Below are 24283 nucleotides of genomic sequence, written 5' to 3'. Positions count from 1 at the left end.
GTTCTCTATCCTCCACCGCCATCGCCTATTTTTCCTCCTCCAGCTTTTGTCCCAGACAACCAGACTCACCATTGATGATGTTCCTACTTCTAAATGGCATGAAAGTTTTTTTGACATGTATTTATGGTGCACAGTTGAGCTCCAAACCCCAAATTTCACAATTGCCCAAGTCATTGTTAAGTTCATTGCAAGGCTTATGGGAAGAATCAGAGAATGGTGGATTGCTTTAGGAGAATTTCATCAAAGACATGTAGCTCAACCCCAATCACTAGAAGAATTCTTTACAATCTTTCATAATGAATTCCTAGGAGTGGTGACACATTATACAAAGGTTGTGCGAGAAGCATTTTTGGCCATGAAATGCTGATCATTAGAAAGAAGAGATCTAGAAAGACATTTTGATAGAATGACAAGATTTTAAACTATCAATAGTACAGATGATGTAAATATTAAGCACACTTTCCTCAACTTCCTTCTAGAACCATTGGGAGACGAAACCCTCCGAATGATGAACATCCAAAGAATAACTTTGCAACAAGCCTCCTCGGGAGAGATCTATCAACATATACTCATTGCCCTTGAGAAGCTCTGCAATCAAAGAAAATTTCTTTCAGAAATGGAAAAGGTCCACAATAAACTCAAGGATAGTTGCAAAAGAAAAGATTTATAGATAAAATGTAGTGAGAAAGCTTGTGATTGTTCGGTGAAAAAAAAGAAGCCACTTCAAGAAGTATCCTTTATGAAAGACATAACATATAGAACTTAAAAAGATATTTTTTAGGAAAAGAAAATGGAACACAAAGGAGTTTTCTTATCTCAATCTCAATTCTAAATTTCTCTTAGCTCGTTGCCCCGCTCAAGCTCTCACTCTTACTGACCCACCCTCACGACCCCTAATCTTACTCTCACTTAGCCGCCCCCTCCTCCCTGCGTCTCCATCTCGCCATTGATGGCAACTCCCCCTCTGTCATTGACTCACTCTCACTGACTTGGGTTTGTTCTCCACTTTTTTTTTATTATTTTTTTGGGTTTGTTTCCTACATGATGGGTTGTTTGATATGGTTTTTTTTTTGGGTGATTTTTTATAGCAATTTTGTAACCTTATATTCCTTGTTGTTCATTATCTTGTTGCTATTTGTTGTAGAGATAAGAACTTAGTTGAAAGAATCAAAGAAGTTCAGTTACTATTGCATTGGAACTCAAAGCAACTGGATTAATTTTTCTGTTGCTCCTTGTATAGTTGTAAGTTGACTCAAATCAATGCTACACCATTTCGTTGTGTTCTTCTACTATTAATCAACATGCATGTTTTTTGGGATTGCTGTGGGAAATGTATTGACAGGTTAAGTGTGGAAAATGAATATTCATTATTTGCTGTGGGAAAATGAATTTCAAAAAAAAAAAAATCAATGAATGTTTATTATTTTCAATTTATTTGATTATTAAATGTTAGTTGTGTGATATCATTTAGTGTTTTACTATTTTATGTTTTATTTATTTATTTATTATTTCTTCTTGAAATATGTTTAGGATTACTGTGTTTGTGTTTGTGAAATATGAAATTATTGTATATTTGTGTGATATTATTTGGTGTTTTACAGTTTTTTTTTTATCATTTCATCTTGAAAAATATTATTGCGTATTTGTTCCTAAAAGGGAAATGGGAGACACAAAAAAATTTGGTTCTCCCTCGTCAAGCGGCTCTCCCTTGAGAACCACACATTTTCCCTTTCCAGCTATGCATTCTCCTTTGCCATTCTCACGATCTCCCTCGCCATTCTCACGATCTCCCTTGCCATTGTCACCTTCTACTAGCTCATCCTCACGATCACCATCACCTTTATGTCCATTAAACAATGAGTAAGTGTATGAATTTGTAGATAATCATGTGTAATTATGATTGGAGTTTTTTTAATTGATATTTGTGTGTACTGTGATGCTAATTTTTAAATATTTGTTTTGATTGATAGAATTCCTAACTCCTAAACTTCTGAACTAATTGGGAGTCCACAATCCTCACTGGTGGACTTGGTGGTAGAGGAACAGGAAGAAGAAGAGGAAGAGGATTCCTCACCCTCTACGTATGTTGAGGGAACTAGTTCTCCTCTAATTGAGGTTGTGAATGGGGATGAGGCTAAGGATGCAAGAGGAAAAAGGAAATGTATCTCAGATGTTTGGGATCATTTTACTAGAAAGAAAGTTGATGGGAAACCTAAAACTCAATGTCAACACTGTAGTAGGTCATACTTGGGTGATTCTAAACAGGGCACAAGCCATTTGCGTGGTCATTTAGGGAGATATCCATGACTGAAGTTTAAAGATATAGGAGATATGTGACAACAAGTGTTAATTAAATAACAAAATAAGGTGGATGGAAAGATAAGTTTAAATTTTTACCAATATGATCAAGTTAAAGTGAGGAGTAATCTTGCTCGTATGGTCATCCTACATGAATACCCACTTTCAATGGTTGAGCACATTGAGTTTAGAGAATTTGTGGGTTCTCTTCAACCCATGTTTAAAGTTGTTTCAAGAAACACTTTGAAGAGTGACATTCTTAACATCTACAATAATGAGAGGGAGAAAGCTTTGAAGATGATGGACAAGAATGGAAATAGAATAGCAATTACAACTGATATGTGGATTTCAAGTAACAACAAGAAAGGATTCATGGTCATTACTACTCACTTTATTGACCACACTTGGACCTTGCAAAACTGAGTTTTAAGGTAATTCTCCGATACTATTTGTTTTGTAGTATGAATATACGATTTATTAAACCATATGAATTTTTTTATATGTCATTAATTATAGTGTTTATTGAGTTATGTTATAATTATTCTTATTATTTTTTTAGATTTGTTTATGTTCCTTCTCCACACATGAAAGATGTTCTTGCTAATGTCTTTGTAGATTTTTTTTAGAGTGGAACATTGATAGGAAGTTGTCCACAGTAATTGTTAATAATTGAAGTACTAATGATGCCATGATGAGACTTCTCTTGAACAAGCTTGATATTAGTTCTCTTATATTGAATAGGTCTATGTTGCATATGAGGTGTGCTGCACATCTTTTGAATTTGATTGTTGAAGATGTGTTGTTTATTATTGGTGATGGTATTGAAAAGATTTGTGATAGTGTGTTTTATTGGATTGAATCACCAAAAAGGAAGCATAAATTTAATGAAAATGCACATCAAATTACTTAATGCTTTCTACTGCTTTGATTGTAAGATACATTGGAATTCAACTTACTTAATGCTTTCTACTACTTCGATTTGTAAAGATGTTTTTTTCTTGTTTGGCTAAACGTGAAGCATCTTATATTTATTTGCCACTTGATAATGATTGGGAGGTAGTCAAAGACATTTGTGGAAGGTTGGAGTTGTTTTATAGCGTGACTGAGTTATTCTTTGGTCTTAAATACCCTAAAACTAATATGAATTTTACTTTGGTGTGTGTGTTGAAAATAGCATTGAATGAATATAGTTTGTCCTCAAATGAGATGATAAGTAGAATGACAGAATTATGCTTGCTAAATTTGATTCTTATTGGACTGATGTTAGTGTTGTTATAGGTGTTACTGCCATCTTGGATCCAAGAAATAAGATAAAGTTGTTGGAGTTTTATTATCCTAACATTTATGGTAAAAGTTCTGATTTGGAAATAGAAAATATTAAGAATCTTTGTTATGAATTGCTTGACAAGTATGGAGATGCAGATGGATTCCCTATGGATAATGAAGGAAGTTCTCATATGCCTATAACTATTTCAAATGATGTAGCACAAATTAAATATAGGTTTCAAAACTCCCTTACATTTTTGATTTGTTTGTCAACATTACTTCAAGAAAATATGAGAGTGCTAGAATGAAATTTGATCATTACATTGATGAGGAAGTGTTGAAGAGGAATGAGAACTTTCATATTTTGGGATGGTGGAAAAGTAATGGTCTCAAGTGTCCTACTTTACAAAGGATTGTGAGGGATATTTTAGCCATTCCTGTCACAATTGTTGCTTTAGAATCTGTCTTTAGCACCAGTGGGAGATTGTTAAGTCCACAACGTAGTCGGCTTCATCTCAAGACTATAGAGGCATTGATGTGTGCTCAGAATTGGTCATGGAGTGAAATCAAAGGTTAGCAATTAAAATGAAATCAAAATTGTATTTTTATATTTGCTGGTTATAATTTGATGAAGTTTATTTCATTTTTAAAATTCATTTTTGTTGTAAGTTATTCAACTATACCAGGAGATTGTACAATTCAAACAATTCTTGATGATGTGGATCCTAATGAAAAGGATGGAAGTTATGTCACAGGTATGAGGGATTAGTTTTATGTTGAAGAATACTTGAGGTTCTAGCTTTTGTTTTTGATGATGTTGATGTTTAACATCTTTTGGGCTATTATAATATCCTAGACTTGTTGGATTAATTTAGTAGCTTTTTAATTTCTTGGACTAGTTGGATTAACATAGTAGCTTTTTTATTTATTTATAGGAACTTAGGAACTTCTTAAACATTTGACTTGTTGAAATGGACCAAATGGTTTGTGATGGTCCTAAACTTGTGGGATTTATTTTGTAACTTTTTGAACTTGCTGTAATGGTCTTGGATTTGGACTTGTGGGATTTATTTTGTAGCTTTTTTTTATATATATGTTTATAATGTGATGTTAGCTTAGCTTATGTTTTGTTTTGATTGAAAAACAGTGGTTGGATTTATGAATTATGATTGAAAAACAGTGGATGAATTTCAAAATTGGGCCCATTAGGACCAAGAATCCAAATTTTATGTTTTATTTTTTGCTTAGTTTATGTTTGATTTGTTTTATATGATTGAACTTTAGAATTGGGCCACGGTTTAGGGTTTAAGTTTCAAGAAAACATAAAACTGATTTACATACATATTTTATTTTATTTATAGATTGCATCACGATTTAAGGCCTTTAGATTGGACCTAAAGGGGCCTGGCGGGGCGAGGCCTGCGTGGGCCCAGAGGGGCAGGTATGGGTGCAAAAATTTAAAAAAAAAAACGTTTAATTAATGGGGCAGCAGGTTTGGGTAATGAGGGGTGGGTGGTGGGTGGCGGGTGTGGGTTTGGGGATAAAGAAACCCTTCTCGAACTCGACCGGTTGTCATTCCTAGTCAATAATCCTCAATCCTAATATGACATATTTATTAAACAGGTCGACCCAACTCGACACATTTAAGCCGTTTAATTAACAAGCCATGTAAAGGTCATTACAAGTAACCCATTTAATAACTTATTTGATTAACCAATTATCAATTCCCATATATCTAAAATTGAAATATAAGGGTAATTATTGGGTACTTTCGGAGTACTCTAAATGTGTACTTCCCCCGCTCACATAACTGTGGGTTCCACTAATTAAATTTATGATGGGACTCACAACTCATGTTAGAGGAGGGAGTACGCATTTATAGTATTCTCAGAGTATTCAATAATTTTCCCAAAATACAATTACAACTATAGATATAGTAATAAAAATATAATTACAACCATAATTTAAGCAATAATAAAAAAAGCTAATACATTTATAAGCTAAACGGGTCAAACGAGTTCACATGTTGAACACAAACACGATTGTTTATTAAACGGATGAGTTGTGTTAACCCAAATAACTTTAATCTGTTTAGCCTTAACTCACGACATGTTTATTAAACGGGTTAGTCGAGGTAGGTTCATGGGTCGTGTCGGATTTTGTCACCCCTACTCCAAACCCATGTACAACCCTAGCCATAAAAGAAAAGAATTCGTAGCCAAGTGCCTTGCAGCTTAATTGGTAGACATATTTTGGTGTTTCCAACACAATTATTTCTAGTTCAAATTTCCTCACCTTCAACTATTGACGTATAAAAAAAAAAAAAGAATTCGTTAATTATAAAGTGATAGGCCAAAAATGTATTGACCCCTTGTGATAAATCAATTGATTAATTAGCGAAGTTTATTAATGAATCAAATTAACATGCAAACGCGTGGTAGCACAAACAAATCATTAATAAACTAAAGTGCAGTGAAAAATAAATTGACACAGTGATTTGTTTACGAATAGAGAAAACCAAAACGACAAAAACCCCATCGAGTGATTTTAAGGTCACCACTTCTGAGAATCCACTATTATCAAAACAAGCGGTTAAAAGTAAAGGAATCCTAGTACCTTATACCAACCTACAGTTGAACCCTTACCCCAATACCCAATTGGACTTGTTCTGTAGTAACAATCTTTCCTTGTATTGCACGGCTCCCAATACGTGACTAACTAATTGCGCGGATCCTAGTACGCGACTTCAATCTTCAACTAGAGAAGGATTGTTGGCTGCAAAGTTCTTCAGTTCATCACACGGTGAAGATCGAGAAGCTCCTTGGTTACAAAACCCTATGGTGCACAAACACAACAGCTTCTTTACAAGAAAGATGAACTAGGGCAAAACTAGGTCTCCGGTTACAATTTGCTCTTGTGCAATTGTGTTCTTGGCAATGTGTCACCTAATACGGCCCTTAAAATAATCCTTATATATGTTTAGGGTTGTGAGAAAAGAAATCTCAAGCATACAATCATGGATTGGATGAAAAATGGACTCGAAAATTTGAGTTTCATAAATCTCTACAGATACCCTATTTGTCGAGTTGCTGTCGAGCCATGGGCTAGAACAGTTCTTCAAGTCTCGATAGATGCTAGCTGTCGAGCTTTAATGAGCAACACTTTTCACACTTGAATCTTGGACAGACTTACATGGCTTCAATACTTGGACTTGAAACAAGGTTCCTTGAAGCATTAAACACATCCTAGATCTACCCAAATACAAGTAAAGTGCATTTTGTCGAAGGATTAGTCAATTACATAAATGTTGACATATGTTCCTAACATCAAATCACATATGTCTTAACAATCTCCCTCTTTGGCAATTCGTGACAAAACCACAACAAACAAATGAACATATGAGAAAAGTCATAAATCATTCAACTCATACTCACTTGTTAAGTACAATAAAATATATCCTAACACAAACTCTTGAAAAACTTTGCAAGAAGAGAGTTCATGGCAAGTAGACTTTGACAACCTGTATTTCTGAAACACTTAAACAAAACTCATCAAGGCATCTTTGTGTGAAACAGAAATAAAAGATTTCATACAATATATAAGAAACATTTGTATAAAGAAAGAAAAAAAACAACACATGTAAGGATAGGTGAAAAACATACATCAACAAATAAAGAATGTAAGTACAATGTATGTAAAAAATGGTCACAAGACCCATGTACAAGAGATAATGTATCTAAAATAGAAAGAAAAGAAAACATACAAGTATCCTCACTACATCCCCCAATATCAACACTCCCCCTAACAAAAATCTCCTATACTAACTCTCCGCCTAACTATGACTACTCTCGTAACCAAAACTACTTCCCCTTTTTGTCACGAGTGACAAATGGTAAGAGTGTCAAGTAGACATCTCGTCAGTACTGGAAGAGCTAGCATCACCATCATCCTCATCATTGAAAGCAGTAGCATCATCATCATCAGAAGCAGTAGCAACATTATCATCATCATCATCATCCTCATCCTCAGAAGGCTCTGGAGAAGGTGGAGGATAAGGAACGAAGCCACCCATGACTGCCTGTCGTCGTGCAATACGACCAACACGGGTGTTCACTTGACACAACCCATCACTGAGAGTGTCGAGGCGAGCATCCATGCGCTGAAATTACGCCATGATGTCCTCGAGAGTCACACCGCTCGTAGAAGGAGATGGAGCAGATGTGGATGGAGCTGAAGGAGTGGGAAGAGATGCTGTCTCGGACCGCCTCGACCGAAAATGTGCCTCACTTCGTTTAATGGTAGTGGCATCTATAGCACTCATGTAAGAGAAGTGGTCGGACACGGGAAAGGGAACAGAAAAGTGGCGTAGGATCCTCGTGATAGCAGAAGGGAAGATGAGCTTATCATGGGTCGTCGAATCCGTATACACATCCATGATAGAAAGAATGAAATGAGAGGGAAAATCTATACTAAGATGCTTAAGAAGGGAAAGCAAAAACCGAGCATGGGACTTTGTGATAGAGTTATAACAAGAGAGGGGATGTAAGACAAAAGTCATAACCACGTTAAGAAAATGCGGACCTTTAGCAAAGGTCGAACAGTAAGTGAACTGATGCTGACCCTAATTAGAAGAGCGCTTACAGAAAGCAGACATAAGCTCGTCTTTAGATACAGTCTTAAGACGCTCATAACCAGGGTAGTCAGGATGCGCTACCTTAGGGACGTGAAGCACTTCGGCTACAAGAACCGGAGTGACCACAATGTGCGTACCTTGAACTCGAGTAGAGAACTGAGGTACTGAAGAATCGAATCCATGCATGTTGGAGTAGAACTCCTAGATTAGCACGGATGGACATGTGACTGGGACTCCACACAGTGACTCCCATTCCCTACTGTGGATGACAGTGGGAAGGTTAGCGTCGGAGAAGTCCGACAAAATGACTTGGCGTTTCGAATGAATGCCTCGTTGGGAAAAGGTCTCAAAGAAGTCCGATTTGGCCTTCTTATCAAGGAACCGGACGTGAAAAGGAGTAGGACCAGCAGAAGAGGATGCCCCGGAATGTAGAGGGTTCTAGGACGGAACAAATTTACATTTAGGTGCCATAGAAGCAGACTAATGCAAACAGAAGAGAGAGAGAGGGAGAGAAAAAGACAATCAGAAAATTTCCAAGCAGTTCAAATATATAAAAAATATATTGAAAAGAAAGGACGTATGCATAGGAATGCATGAACATGTGACATGCAAATGTAATTGCATCATGGGCTCAGCTCAATCCAATCCTACCTGTACACAATCAAATAACATATATAACACACATCTAAATGCATGAAAATATAGTTATAATGCACATGAGATGCAATGTATGAAGTTTTTAAGATCAAAACTACAAAACCCATCCCAAAAATTTGGCAAAAACCTCTTTGATTTGAAAAACCCCAAAATTTTCATCAAAACCAAAAAGTTAGGTCATAAAAGATGAAATGCATGACAATGAAGGATTTAGACACTTACCAAGTGAAGAAAGACTTGATTAAGGCTGAAAACTCCTTGAGGAAGAGGTTTAGAGGGATAAAAGAGTGTTTGGGAGGTGAAACGGTTGAGAGCAATCGAGAGAGATCGAGGAAAGTGAGATCAGAATCGCGAATGCTCCTTATATAGCATCTCAGTAAATCTCGATAGATCGAGAGGTGTCAAGGATCTGTCGAGCTTTAAAGAGTTCGACAGAAGAAGTTATCGAGTAGGTGTTCAAGGCAAAATGAAGCTCGGTGGATCGAGGATCTGTCGAGGGGACAAAAGAATTCTCGATCGATCCACATAGCTGTCGAGAGGTGTTGAGATTGTGATGAAAAGCAACTGAAGATCTCGATAGATAAGTCAAGTGTTGAGAGGTGTCAAGGAGCTATCGAGATTGCTTATAAATAGTTTTTCAAAGAATGGAAAAACACAGACATGAATTCAATCAAACAAAAAACTCAACCAACGATCCAAACAACATTTTAAGCTCTCAAAATCATCTCTTAACAAAAATATTAAGCAAAAAGATCCCAAAACACACACACATACACACACTAAACAAGTCTAACCAATTTTTTTTAAAAAACAAATCAAGACAGTTTAGTGAGTATACATCAACATATGTAAACCTTGTGATGGTCAAATCACATTGTACCTGCACATGTATCAAAAGTAGCAAATAATATAGCGTGTTGTGTGTAAAAAATATCGCAAGATTGCATAAGTGTATTTATGTTATGACGATTTGAGATATGAGCAAATCAATTTAACTCACACACAATCATAACTGCTTGATGGAGACTATCACCTTCAAGGTACATCCTATAATTCCCACATCTCCTTAAATACACGCTTGCAATCATATTTTAAAGCATTTTTATCTTTTTGCTTTTTATTTTCTTTGCATATTATTCTTTTTAAGCAAACCATGCATGGGCATATAGGAGATAGAAAAGAAATATCCAATTATGTTAAGACTTTTGACATTGCACTTTTGCCATGCCGAAACATACAGATGTTATTTCATGATTGACGAGTAACAGTGGTGAGATGATTATTTATGCATTTCTCTTAGGATTTTCTAGCCCTTCCCGTCAAAAAGAGTGATACGAGTGTTAAGTACAAGAGATTACTTAACCTTACTCATCACAAACAAAGAGTCACAAAGCTCACTTGCTTAGTTGTGCATAGATATGCTATCTAAGTTACAGGAGATACAAAATTTAAAAAACTTTGTTTCAATGGCCATCCAAGGTGCATAAGCACCAATGTACACAAACACACACTGTTTTTGTATTTTTCAAAATTTTTATTTTTTTTAAAAATTGAAAATAACCAACAAAAACATGATAAATAAAACAAAGCAATGCATAAAACTAGACTGACTAAAAAATAAGAAAGCAAAAACACACAAGTAATGTAATAAAAAAAAAACAGATAGGGAGAGAGAAAATAAGTGATAAAATCACTTGGAGTCTTTTTCCTTCCACACATTAAAAGAACCTTTCCTTTGAGTAAAGCTTTGAACTGGCGGTGAAGGGGAAGAATTGAACCCGTTTAAGTTCGAAAGAAACATGAGGGCTTTGAGAAGATCTTCAAAAGATGTAAGAGAGGAAGGAAACTGATTCTGGTTTCCCGATGTGATCATGTCGTTGCTCTATTGAGTGGCTAACCACTTATAGCAATTAGGTCGAATATGACTAGCTGCACCATAGTGATGACAGAGATGATGCTTCTTCTGTTTAGGCTTTTGAGAGCTAACATTCTTAGCTCTAGGATTTTTAGCTTCTTTCTTATCTTGCTTAAGGGGTGTTCCTAAGATGGATTTCCCTTTGTCTATGTTTTCACTAGCTAAATCAGTTCTAACATTAGTGTTCTCAATATCAACATTATTACTAGGAGGAACAAAAACAGTAGTACTAGTAGAAGTATTATTAGGAAAAGAGAAATCATACCCTAAAACAGTTCGATCGGAAGCAGATTTCTGAAGACTAAGCATCTCATCGAGCTTAGCGCTTGAAGTCCTTTCCAGCTGAGCTCTGACTTGGAACAGTTCTACCTCAAGCTTTTTAGTCTTCACAGCTAGGAAGTTGTTCTCAAACCTCAGTGCTTCAATAGTCTGATTGGCTTCATCAAATTTTGTGGAAAGCTCTTCATGCTCAAGCTCTACATCACTAAGCTTCTTGGTGGTCAACCTATACAATTTCTCATACTTTTCAGAGACCTTGTACAACTTTGCATAGAATGTATGGATGTCATCTTGCTCATCCATTTTCTTAAATTTTGACTCCACCAAGCTTTCTTCTTCTTCCACATCTTCTACAATCCCTTCAGTAGGATTGACAGTGGCGGTGAAGGTATTTAGGATTCCGTCATCCTTATTTTTGGAATCATCCTTAGGTTTGGTGTCGCTTACTGTAGCAGCAAGTGCCTTGCTTTTCCCAATAGACTTGATATAAGGCACTCCTGTTTCATGTGTCTGAAGCATTGACACCCAAAGTATTTGGGTCCTGAGGGAATAGTGTACTGACCACCATCCCTTGCATCCTTCTTCCCTTTGTCTTGGTTCTTGAATTGAGAATAATTGGATTGCTTATGGTCCTTGTCGAAGCCCTTTGCATTGGCATTCTTCATGAACTTCTTGAATTGCCGGGTGATGTAGGACTTCATTTTAGAATCTTCATCATTGGAAGACTCATCAGTGTCACTGCTCTTGGCCTTCAATGCTATGCCTTTGCTCTTGCTTGATTTTCCAATCCTCGTCAAACCCAACTCATAGGTTTGCAAATTGCCAACCAACTCTATCAAAGGAATTGTGTTAGTGTCCTTTGATTCCTCAATGGTAGTGATCTTGGCATGGAATCTCTCGAGTAGAGATTTGAGCACCTTTCTCATAATCTTGGGTTCTGGAATGGTCTCCCCAAGATTAAATGTTGAGTTCACTATATCTTTAAGCCTAGCATAGAACTCATCAAATGACTCATCCTCCTCCATCTTAATCTCTTCGAAGCTTGTAGTGAGTCTCTGAAGCTTCGAATCCTTTATAGCCTTGGTTCCCTCATAGGTTGTCTGGAGAATGATCCATGCTTCCTTAGCAGTTTCAGTGGAGCATATCTTCTTGAATTCCTCATTAGAGATTGCACTGAATAATACATTCAATACCCTGCTGTTGAAGTTTGCCACCTTGATCTTAGCATCATCCCAATCGGTCGGCGCTTTCTTAGGCTTGGTCTAGCCTATCTCCACAGCTTATCACACCTTCTCATATAAGGACTGCAAAAAAACTCTCATGCGTACTTTCTAGCATGCATAGTTAGTTCCATCAAATAAAGGAGGTACAATAAGAGACTTTCCTCTATCTATGACAAACAGGGGTCAATGGATCTTCACAGCAAAGATTAAACCCTAATCAGAGTGTGCCTACTCTGATACTACTTGATAGGCCAAAAATGTATTGACCCCTTATGATAAATCAATTGATTAATTAGCCAAGTTTATTAATTAATCAAATTAACATGCAAACGCATGGTAGCATAAACATATCACCAATAAACTAAAGTGCAGTGAAAAATAATTTAACACGGTGATTTGTTTACGAATAGGAAAAATAACACGGTAAAAACTCCACCGGGTGATTTTAAGGTCACCACTCCCGAGAATCCATTATTATCAAAGCAAGCGGTTACAAGTAAATGAATCCTAGTACCTTATACCAACATACAGTTGAATTTTTACCCCAATATCCAATTGGACTTGTTCTGTAGTGGCAATCTCTCCTTATACTGCACGACTCCTAGTACGTGACTAACTAATTGCGCGGATCCTCATACGCGACTTCAATCACCAACTAAAGAAGGATTGTTGGCTGCGAAGTTCTTCAGTTCATCACACGATGAAGATCGAGAAGCTCATTGGTTATGAAACCCTACGGTGCATAAACACAGTAACTTCTTTACAAGAAAGATGAACTAGGGCAAAACTAGGTCTCTGGTTACAATTTGCTCTTATGCAATTGTGTTCTTGGCAATGTGTCACCTAATATGGCCCTTAAAATAATCCTTATATATGTTTAGGGTTGTGAGAAAAGAAAGCCCAAACATACAGTCACGGATTGGATGAAAAATAGACTTGAAAATATGAGTTTCATATATCTCGACAGATACCCTATCTGTCGAGCTGCTGTCGAGCTACGGGCTAGAACAGTTCTTCAAGTCTCGATAGATGCTAGCTGTTGAGCTACGGGCTAGAACAGTTCTTTAATGAACAGAACTTTTCATACTTGAATCGTGGACTTGAAACAAGTTTCCTTGAAGTATTAAACACATTCTAGATCTACCCAAATACAAGTAAAGTGCGTTTTGTCAAAGGATTAGCCAATAGCATAAAATGTTGACATATGTTCCTAACATCAAATCACATATGTCTTAACATAAAGGAATAAAATTCTAACTTTAGGTCAAATAATGATTTAATTAGGCATTAAATCCTTGTTATGTTGTCCCACATGGTAAAACATGCAAGCTAAGGTCAACATATAGAGACTCCAAATATAATTCAAATTGGAACATCATAATTAAGCTCAAGTATCTCTCTCTCAAAGAGAGATTCAACGACTAAAATAAAGATTATCATTTGGGATCCTTCCTTTCTTCAAACGGGTTGAACAAAGATATAGAATCGCAATTCCCTAAATGTCCTTTTGGATGCACTAAATCATTAGAAATTACTTGTGTTATACATACTAATTGATCATATTCAAAATACATAGAGAATGACACAACATTATTATTATTATTATTTTTTGTTGTTGCTCACACCATGTATTATAGGTAGGATCGTGTGCTACATATGTATTGATAAATTAATGATAATTGACTCTCCAAATGATAAGAGATAGGTAATAGGTCATGTATTGCATGTATATCTATATATATGAAAGCCTCTACAAGTGGTGGAGTCAGAAATTTTTCTAGTAGGGACCGAGCTAAATATAATAAAAATTTGAAGTAAAATAATTATGATTAAATTTTTTTTTTCATAAATGAAATTTCACTTAATATGGTTATCTTACATTCTTTTATGGTACTAAAATCATTTATATAATTGATTTTGATCGAAATTTTTAATAATATCTTTATTTATATACAAAATTACACAATCACTTAAAATCTCATGTTTTGTCTTCTTAGGTTTAATATTTAAAGTTTTAGCATTTTAGACAGAAGATTAAACGATAAATCTTGAATCTCAAATATTTTTCCTCCTAAAATTGAATTACCCAGACTCTAGTTAATTAACTTTAATATATATATATATATATATATATATATATATATATATATATATATATCAACAATCAAGTATAAACTACTAATAGAGTAAAGACTAATGATAAGCCCAAACAATATATAAAGGAAATCTCAAAATCAAATATAAACATATCAACTTACAATAAACAACAATATATATATTTTTTTGAGGAATAGAAAAAGGTGTAAATGCACTTTTAGTTCCTACATTTTGACGTTTTTTCATTTTAGTCCATACATTTTATTTTTACCACTTTTAGTCCCAAAACCAATTAACGCTTGTTATTTTCGTCCTTTTCGTCAGTTAATCAACAGAAATAGCTGAGGTGGCAGCCGGAGACATTAAGATATTATTAAAAATGCCATGTCAGCATCTATTTTTTTTTATATAAATAATTTGTCAATTTTAACTAAAAAAAAAAAACAGAATTAAAAACAATAAAATCAAATGCCTATGAACACAAACCCAGAAAATCAAAGAACACAAACCCAGAAAATCAAAGAACACAAACCCAAAAAATCAAACCCAAGAACACAAATCAAATGCCAAGGAAATTAAAAGACCTTCAAAGATTCAAAACACAAAGAACACAAACCCAAACCCAACCCTCAATCTCTAGCAAACCCAGAACACCCCATGAAAAATCAAGCCCTACATACAAACATCAAACCCAGAAACAAACCCAGAAACCATCACAGTCGCCACAACCCACCATCCCAACCGCCACAACCAAACCCAACTCGGTCTCAACCTCAGCCACCCCGATCTCTACCCACCCCAACCCAACCTCAACCCCAACCACCCCGACTCAAGCCACCCCAGCCGGTCTCAACCCACCCACCCCAGCCTGACCTAAACCCAAGCCGACCTCTACCCACCCCAGCTGGCTCACAACCCACCCACCTTAACCCAACCTCAAACCCAGCCACCTCGAGCTCAACCCTAGCCACCCCAGTCGGTCTCAACCCACCCACCCCAGACCAACCTCAACCCACCCCACCCCGATCTCAACCCGCCCACCCCAAACCAACCTCAACCCATCCCACCCCGATCTCAACCCATCCTACCCCAATCTCAACCCATCCCACCTCGATCTCAACCCATTTACCTCGATCTCAACCCACCACAGCCACCACGAGCCACTGCACCACTAGTTACCACGAGTGAGAAACACCAATGAGAGAGAGAGAGAGAGAGAGAGAGAGAGAGAGAGAGAGAGAAGAGAATGCGAAAATTTGAGAGAAAGTGAGACACGAATGAGAGAGAGAGAGAAGAAAAACTAATTTAAGAAAATGAGATGGAAGAGAAAACACCAGAGAGAGTTTTTTTTAATCTTAATTTTAGTGATTTTTTATTTTATTTCTGTTTTTTATTTAATTAAAATTGGCAATTAAAAAAAAAAGATATTGACGTGGCATTTTTAGTAATATTTTAATGTTTCCGGTTGCTACCTCAGCTATTTCCGTCTGTTGACTAATGAAAAGGACGAAAATAACACGCGTTAATTGCTTTAGGAAATAAAAGTGATAAAAATAAAATGTATGAACTAAAATAAAAAAATGTCAAAATGTAAGAACTAAAAGTACATTTACGCCATAAAAAAATCAATAAACAACACTATTATATAATATAATATTCACTTTCAATATTTAATAACACTATAGCCATACATCACTCAACAACACACTAACACAGTAAAAGTTTGTTTGCCAAAAATAAAATATAAAAAACAAAACAGTTAGTTCTAACAAAATTTGACAGCCACAAGTTTTTTATTTCTTATTTTAATGAATATTGCAGTCACAGACAGCCACAAATTGAATCTCAGCAAGATTAAAATTGCCGTACAACTGTACAACACTATTTTAAGACAAAGCACGACATTAGCAGTAAAATAAGTATTTGTATAGAGCACTTATTTAAATTTTGGTTGAAAACTTTTTATTAAAAAAATGCTAAAGTATATTTGTATTTTAAAAAATTTTGAAAAAACAAGAAGTGAAAATGCAAGAGAAAAAGAAAAGAAAAGAGGTTTTAAAAAGCTAAACTTATAAATCTTTCAGTAAAAAACTCTGCTAGCAGTAGCACTCACACATTAAATATAGAGAGCGTGAGAGAAAATATATATATATATATATATGTAGAGAGAGAGAGAGAGAGAGAGAGAGAGAGAGAGAGAGAGAGTTGGGATCTATGGTGATTTGAAAAGTATTAAAGAAGAGTTTAGGTTTTCTTTTCAGCATTGGAGGGTCACGGGCTTTGGGCCACTTTATGGTTTTTTATTTTTGGGTCTTTTTTTTTTTACCAATTTGGTAGTAATTATTATGTGGGTTTTTATTGGACTACAAAAATTTTGAGAGGCTATTTTGAAGGTCCAAATTTTAGATTTTGAAGCACTGAATGAGTGAATTCTGAATTTCAAGAGGGACATTAAGTAACTTTCTCTATAAACTGGGATAATATTACCTCTCTTGACGGAAAATTAGAAAAATTAGGGGGTGGATGATGTATATAAAAAGTAAAAATCTTAACCTTTGTAACAAACAATTCCCCATTTGAACTGAATTTAATAAACACGTGAATTGAGACTAATTTTGAAAGTTATTTCCAAAGGAACTCCAAGGATCTCTTAAATAACTATACGTTCCTCGTGGTATGCTTCACACACATAATTGTTAAAATTATATAAAATAAAAGCTTATCTTGCATTTGGCTCATGCAGCCATGCATGCATGAATTAGAGTTTATCGCGAAGAAATTTGAAACATGTCAACGTTGCTGACATTAGCAAAAAAAAAAAAAGTTACAAAAGAGAGTACTTCCATTAATTATACATGAGTAAAACTAAGCAATAACTAAACATACTCTAAACAAGGTTATATGATTATTTATACCACCGAAACCCAACGTATACGCGCCGTACATGGCAGTCTAATAGGTCAATTATGCACTGGAACCGTTGGTTTAGCAACAGCGATGTTTTCGGGTTTAGCTGGACCGCTATATGCAGGGACAGCGATGTTTTCGGGTCTAGCTGGACCGCTATAATTAGGGACAGCGACGTTTTCGGGTCCAACTGGACCCCTATATCCAGGGTCAGGTGGTATAGACTGTATAGTTGCACCGCTATTTCCATTGACATATGCTTTAGCGACACCGCTATTTCCATTGTCATTCTTATAAGGAGAGGAATCTTGTCTAGGCATGGCGTGGTGATCATTATTATCGTTTGGATTGCTTATGTCCTGATCGATTAGCTGCCGCTGCTCTTGCTCATGCATTTCAACCATCAAAGTTTTCCTATTTGTGGCCAAACAAGAGCTCACCATCATCAAGACTAAAGCCAGTGCTACAAACCTCATCTTCAACTTTTACTGTCACTGCCATTCAAAACCCAAAAATTTAAAAGATTAAAAAAAAAAAAAAAAAGAGAGAGGAAGAAACATTATTATTATTCTTAAGTAATTAAGGAACCAGAATATATAATCAACTAGCGAAAGGAAAAAAGAAAAGAAAAGAAAAAATAAACAATATTTTTTAAATATATATCTATATTTTCTGGAAGCAATGCAGAGTATTTACTTACCCAACTAGAGGTTAAAAAGCTTTGGGACCTTATTACGGTGGAGTAAGAAGTTTAAGCAATTTATAGAGGCCTGCTAGTGTTTCTATGATAGGCATGTTGTCAATATAATAAATTTATTGATATATGGAGTCTCCACCAAAAGAGGCAAAATTAAGTGGGATGCCCATATAATTGAGTTAAATTATTTTTAAAACAATTAGAATGATGAAGTTGAAAGATTTCGTAATTTTGTTAGTCAGCATTGGCACTGAAAATAGGAAGATTCCATCAAGCACACGGAGAATTACCTGTTGCATTGCCTTTTGATGTAACTAAAAGCATAATTACTGTTATTTTGCTTGTCTTACTGTTATTTTGCTTAGACAAGTGTGCTTAAATAACCTCTTACAATAAACCCTAGCTAGTTTTAGGTTATGATGGTGGGTTGTCCAAGCGTGGATATCTATTGAGACCAAGCACATGTTCCACTTACCAACATTTTTCCATTTGTCCAAATATTGATGGGCACGTCACTTAAGGGGTATATCTTTGATCTACTCTAGTAACTTGTTCGACACATACAATGAAAAACAGTTTGTGCCGCCAACAAGCCAAACATGTACGGTAGGAATACTATAACCAATCTTCATAAAAAATGACATATTGTCACCCTAGAGAGATTTAAAATTTAAATGGCTTATTATACCCCACACCCATTTGATCACATGATAGAGCATCCTTACTTAATCCCTCATGAGTCTAACAAACTTAGATCAATATGCTCAACTCCTAAGACACAATCTTGTATGTAAATTCATATTTTAACTTCCAAAGTCGACATGAATCTCATGGAAGTACTTACATAATCAGGACGTGTTACTAGATTGACTCCTTTTCACCCTCATGCCACTCAACTTTGGATCATCCACTTTCCTTGTCTTGCCCCCTTTAGCCTGAATCAATCAATCGCAAGGGCAATATGCTAAAGTAGCAGTTGTAGGTCATATGCTTAAGACATAGTCAAAGGTCACATAGGGTACAAAATATAAGTGATAGAACTCATACAGTGAAGGAACATGGATCCATTCTCACACATCCCTCTCAGTTGGTTGTGAAAAGCAAGTAGTGTGGTTATATATTATGATGTACTTCTCTTTATCTTAAAGAGTGTATGTACTTTTGTTTTTATGATTCTTTACACCGCATGGATCTTAGTCTTGGCCTTTCCCAGTGTTTAACCCTAGCTTTTTTGTTGGCTCACTACCTTAAGCATTTGGCCAAGATCTGCTCATTAAATGTTGTCTCTAGCTTTGCATGGATGAATAATGTATATGAAACTCGACGCATTTGGCTCATGACAAAACGAAGAATGTGCTATATACATAACTACGGAGCACAAATACTGCAATATTAATAGGTTGATACTAAAACTTAATCACGAACAAACTAATATTATCTAGAACAAAGATCGTTTAACCCACATATGGCAGGCCATATATAATACGTATATAGAACTCAGCCTAAACTTAATATCTGAGTTTCAGGCCACCACATTCCCACTACTGTCACTGCCAATATATTTGTCAAACTCATACCTAGGGATTTGATGGTGATTATTCAAACTGCTACCACAGTGCCCAACATTGACATTCTCTTCCTCGATAAAAACAATGACTGGGGAGAATTGACTTTGTGGCTTTGGCTGGGACTTGAGGATTCATACTTGAATGGAATAGTCAAGTAGATGAAGTATTTTTGTGCTGATTAACGTGGTGAGAATAAGCCTTCAATTTAAAGGTTTTTGGAGGAAGTTTTCCAATGGTGAAGGGTGAAGCCTTTTTTGCCATTTTCCAAAAAAAAAAAAGAAAAAAAAAAGAAAAAAAGAAAAAAGAAAAAAAAGAGAGAGAGATTGGCGAAAGTGTTGAAAAATAAGCAGAAAGTTACACTAACAAAATAAGGGATTACCTAAGTGACATCGTATCTTTTGTAAAATCAAAATTCCAAATACATCGGAATTGTTGTCTCTCTCAATATACAAAGCTAAGACTAAATTAAGAAAAAAAAAAAAATGATGTGCTTATGTGTAACTCCAAACCTTGGAAATGTGTTGTGATGCACAATCCAAGTTATAAAAGAGAGAGAATTTGCACCCAAGAGCCTTACAATTCAACTATGATGTTTTCAACAAATACATATAGGTCGTCTCAAATCTTTCCCATCCCCAAATTTATTAATGTATAAAAGAAGACAGGAAAAGTTAATAGAAACTAATTTTTAGATGTTTTTATGGAAAAAGATAAAAAAAAACTAATTTTTTTTTGATAACTTTCTATATTTTCCATGAAATTTGTATTATAATTTTTCTAAAATAGGCCATTAAAAAATGTCACAAGTGCATTTAGACCATAAAATGAAAAAGAGAAAAAGAAAAAAAATCCACTAGTCATAAAGGACTAAAATTTCAACTTCAAGTCAAGTAATGATTTAATTGGGCACTAAATCCTTGTTACGTTGTTCCACACAGTAGGGAGTCCAAAGCTAAGGTCATGTGCAAGGTATGATAATATGCTACACACGTGTTGCAAGTGATGATGATAATGGAATCTCTTAATGATGATAGGTCATGTGTTGCAAGTGTATATATATGAAATTTTATATCCATGAATTATATAAAAACTTTAATTATGCTAATATGATATAGACAATTGCGATAGTTATCCTATAAGTAGAATTTCTATCTTATATAAAAAAGGAAAAAAAATATATAGTGCGAATTGTTAAAATTATATCAAATAAGAGCTTAGCTTGCATCAGCTCATGCAGCCATGCATGCATGAATTTGAGTTCATTACAGAGAAATTCGAAGCATGTGGCTTACAATAAGAAGAAAAAAAGAGTGTTACAAAACAGAGCACTGTTTCATTAATTATATATACACGAGTATAACTAAGCAGTAATTGAACATACTCCTAACATAGTTTATTTTTATTTATAATTTTTTACCACAAAACGTAATTGCTATACATAGTAGTTATTGTTTGCCGCAATACAACATGTAGGCGGGCAATCCAAATTACAAGCACAAACTTACGTAATCTACACTATTACGGGTTTGACTTACCTTTAATGCATAGAAGTACTGGAAGAGATGGATATATATGATACATGTCTATACAGTAGCAGAGCCAAGATATAAGTTGAGGGGAAGCAAAATATATATATATATGATACAAGCACTTACACATATTATGTGAATATTATAATATTTGAGACCAATTTGGAAAATTAAAAGCTATTCATTTAAATACTAAGTGATATTTAATGTAATTATACAAAAAAAAAGTCTACAGAAAATGCTTATTCATAATATTGTATTTATCTAATGTGATATTTCTCACATGAATGATCTATTTTTAATTTTTTTTAGAGCAAAAACTCAAGTTATGAATGAAACTATCAGTTAGATAAATACTGAGTGTAATATATGTGAATTTCTATTATTTTGGTTAATGTGAACCCATAAAAGGTTCAAATTATAATATGGCAGGGACAAACTAAAAAATTTAGTGCATGACATGCTAGTAGAGAACTTAAAGTTTTTCAATGGTTTGTTTAGAAGTTGTGCTCTGTTTTAATATCAAAGAAATAGAGTGATATTTAATAAACCCAAAAATAAAAAGTAGGCAGGAGTATTTAATAAGTACTCGTTATAATAACTAAGGGTTTTTTTTTTTTTGGGCGGGCTAGGAGGGCAACTGCCCCCTCGCTCTGCCCTTGTGTCTATATTGGCTAGTCCAGCACTTAGAGCATTAGACGGCCGCCTTATTCTACTATTTTTTGCTTGTTCGTGTCTATAGCATTTTAAGACCTACATCACAAGCATCACTTGGCTAAGTGCCCGTAGGCTTTGGTTTAGCCCCACCTTCATAATAAGGACCGAATTTTTGTCTATGAATGGGGGGTTGGTGCTCATGGTTATCGTTTGGATTGCTCATGTCCTCGTTTAGCTGCCGCTGCTCTTGTTCATGCATTTCAACCATCATAGTGTTCTGATTTGCGGCCAAACAAGAGCTCACCATCATCAAGACTAAAGCCAGTGCTAGAAACCTCATTCTTCAACTTTTACTGCCACTGCCATTCAAAACCCAAATCATTTATAAAAAAAAAGAGGAAGAAAAATTATTATTCTTAAGTAATAAGGAACCAGGATATAATCAACTAACGAAAGAAAAAAAAAAGAGAGAGATAAAAGATAAACAATCTTTTTTAAATATCTATACTTTGTGGAAGCAGTGCAGAGTATTTACTTACCCAACTAGAGGGTAAAAAGCTTTAAGACATTATTACGGTGGAGGAAGAAGTTTAAGAAATTTATAGAGGTGTGCCAGGGTTTCTGTGATAGATATGTTGTCAATATAAATATATTGATATATGGAGTCTCCACTAAAAGAGGCAAAATTAAGTGGGATGCACATATAATTGAATTAAGATTATTTTTAAAAAAATTAGAATGATGAAGCTGAAAGATTTCGTTGGTCAGCATTGGCACTAAAAATAGGAAGATTCCATCTTAGCGATGGAATTAGCCAGGTAAAAACAAAACTTTCCATCAAGAACACAGAGAGTTACCTGTTGCGTTGCCTTGTGATGTAACTAAAAGCATCCCTACGGTTCTTTCCGTCGTTCCATTTGTTTTGTCAGTTTTGATGAAAAATTTTGTGCAAAGATTTTTTTTTGGTGGTATTTTTAAATGTTTAGTAATATCAGAAAAATTAATTAAAAAAAAATCACGTTTAGTCAACAGAAAAAAATATGAGTTATTTTTAGAGATTTTATTTCACAAAAGGCTAAATAAAGAAAATTAAGAGATTATTTTTTAATACATTTAAGGTTGTTATCAAACATGGTAAAATGAGATAGTTTTATAAAAGAGAAATGATATGTCCACAACATTTTTACAACAAATCCTAAGTGGCAGGATGTTACTGGTTGTTATTGTTGGGGCAAAAAAGTAATCTTAGTGTTAGGTTCAAATTTGAACCAATAACAACTAACCACCTATGATTTGTTGTAAAAATGTTGTAAAAATGTTGTGGACGTAACACCTCTCTTTATAAAAATTACTTAAAAAAAAAAACTCATTTTTTAGAAAACATTATTACTGAAATAAACATAGTGAGACTTATCTAGAACTCATGATCTATGAAGTGGTCTCCTTCAATATCTCTGATAAAATAAAATGGTTTAATTTGAGTTGAGGCATTTGGAATTTTTTTTTGGGTACTTTAATAACGACATTGCAGCTATAATTTGTTTTCCAAAAAATCAATGTTAACATATTTTCATTACCAATTTTCTGCTCATATCTTCCATGAATATTTCAAGGGAACTCAGCCAATCCAAGAAGAGCATACAAATTTCCAAACTTACAAAGTTACAATAGGCCTTGTCCATTTCGTAACATTTATTTATTTATTTTCATTTATTATAACCCAGTCTATTGAAATAATTAATGCCTTTCACTTGAATTTTTTTTTTCAATTAAAAATTTATTCTTATATATGTTTTTAAAAATAATCTCACATCTATGACATTTTTAAAAATGCGAGTGAATGAAATCTATGGAATGCATAGTAAAAATTACAATGAAATAGATCTTATCTTGTAACTGTTAAACATCAAGCACTGCATCTCTCTCTTTTTCTAGAAATATCTAGAGTTTATCTCTCTCCGGAATTTCCTAGAGACTTCCTTGGCTAAACAAATTTCAGCCACAACTTTATACAGTATCTAGAGGCATGGTGAAAAATAGTATTTTATTGTCATTAAAAAGATGAAGCTAGAAGCTTCTTAACCGACATAGAACAAGTATAAATATGGAAGTGGTGCTCTGTTATTGCGTGTGTCACAAAGAGCCAGGTGAGATGTGTAAGGTGAAGTGTGAGACGAGTGAAGTGGTGTGTGACGTGAAGTGAAGCAAGCAAAGTGGAGAAAATAAAGTCAAGGGTTAGTAGCTAGGTGTCTAGAGGTGTGCTAGTGTATTTGAGGATGGTGTGTGAATGTAAAAGTGGCGCGTGTGCACTGGCGTAATAATAGTAGTGCTTGTAAATTATTGTAATTCAAAGATTCAAGTTTTCAAAAAGCTCTTTGTTAAATTTTTTGTTCAACAATAACTTAAGTTTCTTTTTGAGAAATAAAACATTTATCAATCACACATAAGAAGACTATCCAACCACGACTTCTTTTCACAAGTTACATGAACTTCACAATTCCTTTCACGGACTTCAGAGACTTGTCAATATGTAACTACAAGATTGAGCACTTATTGA

The sequence above is a fragment of the Castanea sativa genome, chromosome 8, assembly GCF_040712315.1.
Source record: "Castanea sativa cultivar Marrone di Chiusa Pesio chromosome 8, ASM4071231v1".
NCBI lineage: Eukaryota > Viridiplantae > Streptophyta > Magnoliopsida > Fagales > Fagaceae > Castanea > Castanea sativa.
This window is presented reverse-complemented; position numbering follows the sequence as displayed.